Source organism: Lontra canadensis, unplaced genomic scaffold (genome assembly GCF_010015895.1).
Source record: "Lontra canadensis isolate GAN:19392208 unplaced genomic scaffold, GSC_riverotter_1.0 scaffold34, whole genome shotgun sequence".
NCBI lineage: Eukaryota > Metazoa > Chordata > Mammalia > Carnivora > Mustelidae > Lontra > Lontra canadensis.
The window spans coordinates 16766271-16775177 of NW_022631028.1; the positions used below are offsets into that span (position 1 = coordinate 16766271).

An 8907-nucleotide genomic window follows, 5' to 3' on the forward strand; every position below is an offset into this window, starting at 1 on the left:
GGACTCTCAGAACAGAAAATAGAGTGCTGTTGATTACATTCATGCTGCTTCCCAGGAATAGCTTTTCCTCAGGACGTCTCAGCTCTGCTGAAGGCCACATTATGCCAAGAAATCTGGACCAAAAGGGTTTAGTTAGGAAACACTTGTGGAGTAGCCAGTAGCCTGGGCTTTTCAACCCACCAAGAATGTCTCAGGCTGAGAAGTGAGGTGAGCGTCACCAAATCGATGTGTAGACATTAGATAGGAGTTAATTCCCTTTTCACGACTTCATATATTTGTGATAGGGAATTTGAGTTGTTGAGGTCATTTTGAACAAAGGGACACAGTATGTCCTGCCTGGGGGAGAACATAGCTTGTTAGTGTGAGTCGGAGTTTGGCATTCATTTGGATTTAGAGGGTGTGGTTGATGTGGTGTGTGCCTCATACACACACTCTTGGTGCCCAGTTCTAACAGGGTCCATGTGGCTACCTATGCACACCTGTGCCTCTGCCTGAAGGACTTTTTTGTTGTTGAGTCTGGTGTGTGTGTGTGTGTGTGTGTGTGTGTGTGTGTTGGGTGGGGGCACGGTGAGCTGACAATGCTGGAGGGATATCCCAGAGCATTCTTCAACTTAAGGCAGTTGGAGAGCTGGTGAATAAGAGCTACAGGTATCCCCCTCCTTTTTTTTTTTTTTTTAGATTTTTAAATTTATTTTTGTGAGAGGGGGAGAGAGTGAGTGTATAAGCAGGATGGAGAGGCAGGTGGTGAAGCCAGGCTCCCCGCTGAGCAGGGAGCCCAATGTGGGACTTGATCCAGGACCCTGGGATCATGACCTGAGCTGACGCAGATGCCTAACTGACTGAGCCACTCTGGTGCCCCGGGTCCCCTGCTTCTTGGCTGGAAAAGTCTGAGGCATATTTCACCCTGTCTCCCAGAGCTCTCCAAGGAACCTGGCTCCCAGTGCCCACAGTGGTAACTTGCTTCGAACACAGCTTTAATTGGTATTGTTCCTTGTCCCCATCTCATGTCTCCACCCCATGACAGTGCTTCCCAAATGAACTCATGCTTTTGAATCCTTGCATCAGGTGTGCTTCTGGGGAAACTCAACCTAATTTAAGGGGTGAGCTTGCCACTAAACAAGATAAGTTCCTTATTCCTGAGACATTATGGGGCTGTTCCTACCCACCCCTCTAATATCTCAGAGCATGGTTACTCACCATGGCACAGCATGTTCTGGTTTGTCTCATGGGGATAGTGGAGGGCAGAGGGAGTCTCAAACTCCTGCCAGAGTGGAAAGAGAAATGACAATGGATTTAGTCAGGCTAATGCCGGGTTTTGCTACAGTAACAAGCTGACCATATTACAGTTGAATGCTGGCTAGAGGGTTGTCCTTGGTGATTATCTTGTAAGGGTGTCTCCAGAATTTAGCCTGTTTCCATCTGGGGGAGGCTGAGACACCTGGCATTGTGAGGAGAAGAGGTGCAAGGAGCAGCAGGCTGCATTGTGCATGAAGCAAGGGGCTGGACTCTGAGGAGGGTGGTGGGGATGAGCAAATCTAGGGAGAAGCATAAAATAGGTCCAGTACAGGTGGCAAATATATCTGCAGGCAAGACTTGTGTTAAACATACATGCAAAACATAAAATAGACCTCAAATTACTCATCAGAATAAATTTCTGGTTTGATTTCTAAGATGTCAGACATTTACACTGTTTGTTTGCCCCAACACAAAAACCATTGCTAGAGGTCTGGCGCAGCTCACGAGTTGAAAAATCCAACTGATCTGACCCACTGGAGAAAGTCAAAACAGTCATTTCTGGATTTGCATCTTGTCATTGAGAAGACAAATGCTGGTGAGATGAGACTTGTTACTTTGCAACTGGCAAGGTTGGTGAGGTGGGGGCTCATGTAAACCCTGGAGTTTTAAGGTAAATTGGGCGGACTTTTATATGGTCGTTGATCCTAGAATCTTGTATCAGGGAACACAAGAGTTTTTGTCAAAGGGATACCAAATACAGTTTGAAGCATAGAGCCATAGGGAAATCAAGGACTTGTTTTTTTCCAGTGGTTCACTCCTGGACAGGTAGTAACATGCGAACATGGGATTTTGAGTAAGAAAACCAGTGTTGGAGCTTCTGCAGGGTCCCTGATCAGCTGAGTCTCCGTGTACTTCTCCACCTTCTCAGCTTGAGTTTCCTCCTGACCCGAGTTGGGATGATAATGGTACCTGGGTCCAAGATTTAATGTGAGGGTAAAATGGCTTCATAAGACAAAGCACTCGGCGTGGTGGCCAACGTGTGGCAAGTGCTTAGTAATGGCAGTTACTATTCTTTATGTCCTGACGTGTGACATAGGGCTTCAGTTATTTCTTCATTGTTGACACAAATACAGAACATCTGCTGCGTGCTAGGAACTGTGCTAGATGCTGGGAATAAAATGATGAATAAAACAAAACCCAATCAAATACAAATCAAAACCACAGTGAGATACCACCTCATACCAGTCAGAATGGCTAAAATTAGCAAGTCAGGAAATGACAGATGCTGGCGAGGATGTGAAGAAAGGGGAACCCTCCTACACTGTTGGTGGGAATGCAGGCTGGTGCAACCACTCTGGAAAACAGCATGAGGTTCCTCAGAAAGTTGAAAATAGAGCTACCCTATGACCCAGCAATCGCAGTGCTGGCTATTTACCCTAAAGATACTAATGTAGTGATCCGAAGGGGCACGTGCACCCACATGTTTATAGCAGCAATGTCCACAATAGCCAAACCATGGAAAGAACCTGGATGTCCATCAACAGATGAATGGATAAAGAAGAGGTGGTGTATATATATAAAATGGAATACTATGCAGCCATCAAAAGAAATGAAATCTTGCCATTTGTGATGACGTGGATGGAATTAGAGGGTATTATGCTTAGTAAAATAAGTCAATTAGAGAAAGACAATTATATGATTTCTCTGGTATGAGGAAGTTGAGAGGCAATGTAGGGGGCTTGTGGGGGAGGAAAGAAATAAATGAAACAAGATGGGATTGGGAGGGAGACAAACCATAAGAGACTCTTAATCTCACAAAATAAAAAAACTGAGGGTTGCCGGGGGGAGGGAGGGTAGGGAGGGGGTGGTGGGGTTATGGACATTGGGGAAGGTATGTGCTATGGTGAGTGCTGTGAAGTGTAAAAACCTGACGATTCACAGACCTGTACCCCTGGGGCTAATAATACATTATATGTTAATAGAAAATAAAAAACTATATATATATAAAAATAAATAAAACAAAGCCCAATCTTGTCCTGAAAGAGATGAGAGACCAGGGCTCAGCAAACATCTTAAAGGGCCAGACAGTGATTAGTTGAGGCTTTGTGGGGCATGGGGTATCTGTCACAGCCATTTGACTCTGCTCCTAGAGCTGGAAAGTAGGCTTCTATGATATGTGAATGAATGGACATGGATGTGTTCCAATAAAACTTTATTTAGATAGGTAGAGAACCAGATTTGTCCTGTGGGCCATAATTTGCTAATCATTGAGATGGCCAGTAATAGGCATTAAGGGCTAATATTTATTGAGAGTGTACCATGTTTTTGTTCATTTGTTTAACAGACACTTACATAGCAGTTATTATGAATTAACTCACAGCAGTGATTATGAGTCAGGTAATGATCGAATCACTTTCCACATACTGCCTCCTTCAGTCCTCATCATAGCCCCATGAGGTTGGTAAAATCCCCATTTTATAAGATGGAGTTGGTACTAATATTATTCCCCTAGATGAGGCAGCTGAGTCACTAAGATGTTAAATAGCAGGCTGGGATTTGAACCCAAACAAAGTCATGCCAGAGGCTATACTTGGAATCATTCTACACACAACCTCCCTCCCATAAACACTTAAACTGTGGACTCCTGTAAGTACGTGAAGGGAGTAACAATAATGTCACCCTCTCAGATGACTGTGACCCTCTCAAGAGTTGAAAGTGCTTGGTAAATTGTAGCAGGTTACGGAAACATGACTTTTTTTCCTCTCTGGAGCAGCTGCCCTCTGCCACTTGGAGGGGAGGAGCTGAGTTTGTTTCTGAATTGGAGAGAGAGAGTGGGCAAGGAAAGCTTGTTTATAGATCTTGGAAAAGGGAAATGAGCCGGCTCTCTGAGGACACATCTCATTTCTTTCTTTAAAAGTTTCTGAACTTGAAAAAAACATTAACATTGGTTCTGATGCCACTTTGGCTGTGGACAAACGCCAGGAGATCTTGCCATATCCATGAAACCAGAAACTCAGGAGGAGGGGGCTACGTGCCCCAAATCTCACAGCTGATAGTGGCAGAGCCAAGATTGGAATCTGGATGCTCTCATTCTGAGGCACGCATACTTGGCCACAGGCACTAGGATGCAGTGTCCTGTGTGTATACATGTTGTTCCAGATCTTGTTCTTGATCTCATTACTTGGTCAGCATTGAAAGAAAGTGAGAAGAATCTGTTTAAACTGAGCACAGCTGGGAAAAGAGATGGTGTTCATCCTATTCAGACACTGTCTACGGAGTGCAGAGGATTTAATAAATAATAGTGTGCCCATTCTGATAATTAAAGCTTGTGAAAAATAATGACTTGACCCAGAGGTATCATTACCTAGAATACCAGCCTAGTGTCTGTTTCAAAACAGTGATAATTTTTATGTCCTGCCATAAACGATCACTTAAGCAGCTTGAAATAAAAACAGGGCACAGTGCCCCCTGTGCTTGTGGATTTTGTGCTAAAAAGCTGAACTTGCTCTTGAAGAGAAATGCCCATCTGTGCTGAAAATGCCTGTGGACTGTCTCCATGTTTTAATAAATAGTGGGCTGCAAAAAGCTTGTGTTGAATGGAGGAGGAGGGAGCACAGGAGGTGTCTGTGCAAAAAGAAAGGGGACAAGGGCACACGGGGTCTGGGATGGCTTTGGAAACCATCTGGGAGGTTCTTCCAGGTTAAATTGTGTCCCCTAAAAAAGGTAAACTGAAGTCCTAACTCCTAGTACCTGTGAGTGTGACTTTATTTGGAAAAAGGGTCTTTACAGGCATAATGGAGATGAAAGTTGAGGTCACACTGGACTAAGGTGGGCCTTGGTCCAATATCCTTTGTGTCCATAAGGAGATGACCACGTGGGAGTGAAAGAAGCGGAGACTGGAGGCGTGTAGCTGCAGGCCAAGGAAGGCCAGGGACTGATGAGGAAAGGAAGGGAGGAAGCTTGGGAGAGGCAAGGAAGGACTTTACCCTCTGGGTCTTGGAGGGAGAATGGCCCTGCCAACACCCTGTTTTCAGACTTGCAGACTTTATAACTGGGAAAGAATGAATTTCTTTTGGTTTAAGTCAACTGGTTTGTGCGACTTTGTTACAGTAACTCTAGGAAGTTATATACATCACCTATGGAGGTGATGTATAGGTTTGCAGAAGGGAAGTAGGCCTGTGTGTATGGGGCAGAGGGATGGAATCAGGTAACTGTGTTCATCCATGTTTCCATTTGCCATTCAGAAAGGAGGCAGTATGGTAATTAAGAGCAAAGCTTAGGAATCAAACCAACTTTTGAATTTCTGCTCTTTTTCTATTCTGGGTGACTTTTAATAATAATCATAACCTCTAACATTTATTGATGAATTGATGATATCCTGGGCCTTCTGGCTTGAACTAAATATGTCCTGTCTCCATTTTGTAGGAAGGAAACTGAGTCACAAAAGTCAGTTGTGCAAAGTTCTTTTTCCTTTTGATGAAGTATATTTGATATATAACATTGTATAATTTGAAGGTTGACATCTTAATTTGATACAGTTGTATATTGTAATACATTGCCATTGTAGCAATAATTAACACTCTATTCCATTCCACAAGTGGTTAAATAATTAAGTTTTAGGCTCTTAGCAAGTTGGCTTACAATTCAGTTTTGTTGTCTATATTGACTATACTGTGCATCTGATCTCTAGGACTTACTTGCTACTCGTTGCAGATTAGTATTCTTATGTGTACATACATACATATATAATACATACATTTTTTGATTGGTTGATTGATTGATTTGAGAGAGTGAGTGAGAGCAAGGGAGCAGGGAGCAGGGGAAGGGGCAGCCAGAGAGGGAGAAAGATGCCGTGCTGAGTGCAGAGCACACTGTGGGGCTCGATCTCAGGACCCTGAGATCCCAACCTGAGCCGAAATCCAGAATCAGATGCTCAACCGACTGAGCCACCCAAATGCCTTGCAAGTTAGTATTCTTAAACAATGTCTGTCCTATCCTTCCTACCCCCCAGCCCCTGGTAATCACCATTTTACTTTGTTTTTACAAATCTGACCTTTTAAAAATCCACATAGAAGTGATTTCATCCAGTACGTGTCTTTATCTGTCAGACTTACCTTATCTAGCAGGATACTCTCAAGGGGTATCCATGTGTTTGCAAATGGCAGGATGCCCTTCCTTTTCTAGTTAAAAGGCTGGCAAGTGGTTGTGGAGCTGGTGTCTAGTACTTCGGCTCCAGAGGTTCATCTATTAAACCACTATGCAACACCTGAGACTCCGTTTTCTCCAGTGTTCAATGGGGAGCATCAAAATACCTGTCACAGAAGATGAAACTCGGTTATTCTGTAAAACTCCTCATCATTAAATAGCTGTAGGCATATAGGAAGCTTAAAAAAAAAAAAAAAAGGTACGGTAAAGACCTGTGTACTCTTCAGTCTGCTTTCCCTGATAGTAACATCTTCTGTAACTGCAGTACATTGAAACCCAGAAAAGGGACACTGAATAATCTTTATTCAGATGCACCAGTTTTGTTAAATGCTTGCTGTCTGTCTCTGCAGATCTGTCTCTGTTTGTCTGTCTCTCTGGCTTATGCCATGTTATCATATGTCTAGGTTTAGGTAATCACTAGCACAGTGAAGAGAGAGGATGCTTCCCTCACTGCATAGGAACTCCCTTGGGCTATACTTTCATATTGTCTTCTCTTCTCACACCCATCCCTAAGCCTAGGCTGCTATTAATCTCTCCATCTCCACAATTCTGTCATTTTTGAGAATGTTCTATAAATGGAACCATACTCCTATAAACTTCAGAGATTGGCTTTTGTCACTCAGCATAATGCCAAATATTTTTTGAGCTTTTCTGTATACCAGGTGCTCTGCAAAAAAACGAGAATAGAAAGTGTCAACCCCTCATTTTTTAAAGAAAGTTTTTATTTAAATTCTAGTTAACATACAGTGTAATATGAGTTTCAGGTGTACAATATAGTGATTCAGCACTTCCATACACCACCTGGTGCTCATCATGACAAGTATAACCCTTAATCTCCATCACCTCCTTTACCCATCCCCCCACTCACCTCCCTTCTAGTAACCATCAGTGAGTTGAGTTATAGCTAAGGGTCTGTTCAACCCTCACTTTATCTTGAGCTGCTCAACTTGGTGGTTTGCTCTGTTACTGGTGGGAAAAATGTCCCCCAGTTTGAAAAGATCAAGAGGCCATTTTTTTTCTGGTGGTAAACTTTGCCTCATGTCATGGCTTGCATTTCAAACCCATTTTCTTTCTCAAGCCAAACATTTTCAGTACTGTGATTAAGGAGTATGTGGAGAGGCTATCTGGGGGAAAATCTACCATGGCAGTACTTCATTCTGGATAACTCCATAAACACCCAAATACCCCTTATTGAGATGGTAGCATCGGAGCCCTAATGGAGACCTTCTGCAGGTTGCCTGTTTTGGTGTCCCCTCCTAACCCTTCACAGCTGCATAGTTTGGTGCATTTATGTGCCAAGGTTAATTCCAGATGATCTATATAGCAAGAAGGTGGGAAAAATCTGGAACATAAGTTGGTATGTTAACTGTTTGCTATGTTTTGAGATAACTTTTCATTCTATGAGAGTACAAGACAGAGAGTGGAACAGCTTGTTTTACAAAAAGATGACGATCCAAATAACCTGGTTTCTGTTCTCTTCTGTCTTACTAAGAAGCTGTGTGTCCCCAACAAGTCGACTCCTTTGGACCTCTTTTGTGAACAAGGCAGGCTCTGGATTATTTGACCTTAGAAGTCTTTTAGCGATGGAAGAAACAATTCTATTTCTGTTGTTTTGTGATCCTAGTTATATAGTCATGACCTCTTGGAACACCAAGAGTAAGGCTATTTTAAAAAAGCCGTCGGAAGTCTCCATGATGCCATTTATGACCCATCCGTCAAACCCACCTGCTTCATGACCCACCCACCTTGTTTTACAGTGTTCACCTGGAAGGAGTGTTCCTGCTGCTCTCTTTTGAAAGCTGACATCTCTGTGAATGCTTTAGGGTCCAGCCCCTTTTCGCCTTGAACTTCTGTCTCCTGTGTCTCTTTCTCTCTTTACTGGCTTGCTCACGGCAGCATACGAATGAGCTCTGGCTTTCACGCTTCTTCAAAACAAACAGCCTGCCTCCGGCCTCGTCCTCCTCCAGCTTCCACCCTATTCCAATTCTCTCCTTTATTGCAAACATATTCAGAGTCCTCTGCATTTGTTGTTTCCTCTTCCTGGTGTCCTATTCCTCCTTCAGCTGCCTGCAGGTGGCTTTCTGGGTTTACCAGGTCCATGAAACTGGACATTGTCTTGAACTTCCTGAGGCCAAGCCTAGTGGGCCCTTTTCTGTCTTCATCTTGGCACCTCAGCATCTTTGAATTCTGTCCTTCTTGATTCATTCCTGTCTTGGTCTCTGCTGTGCCACAGTCTTTGAGCCATTCCTCCTCGTTTTTCTCGGGTGGCTTCTCCTCCTCAGGGTTTTGTCCAGAGCTCTTTCTACATCTCTCTAAACATTCTGTACAGTTTCTCCTCCAGTCCCCTGGCTTTAGACAGTGTCTGAATTTTGATAATTCCAAATATATACCTTTGACCTATCCTCTCCTCTGAGCTCTGAATTTTTGTATTTCCTATTCTACACAGTGTTCAACTTACATGTTTCA

General features: G+C 43.3%; 1 long non-coding RNA gene across 1 annotated transcript; it reads right to left on the reverse strand.

Moving 5' to 3' along the window:
* Nucleotides 1–254: 254 nt before the first annotated feature.
* Nucleotides 255–6542, reverse strand: LOC116873617. Its single transcript, XR_004383861.1, has 3 exons — nucleotides 6351–6542; nucleotides 1198–1261; nucleotides 255–336 (listed from the first exon to the last, which is right to left on the reverse strand). It is a non-coding gene; the product is annotated as an uncharacterized LOC116873617 (long non-coding RNA).
* Between the last annotated feature and the right edge of the window lie 2365 nt (nucleotides 6543–8907).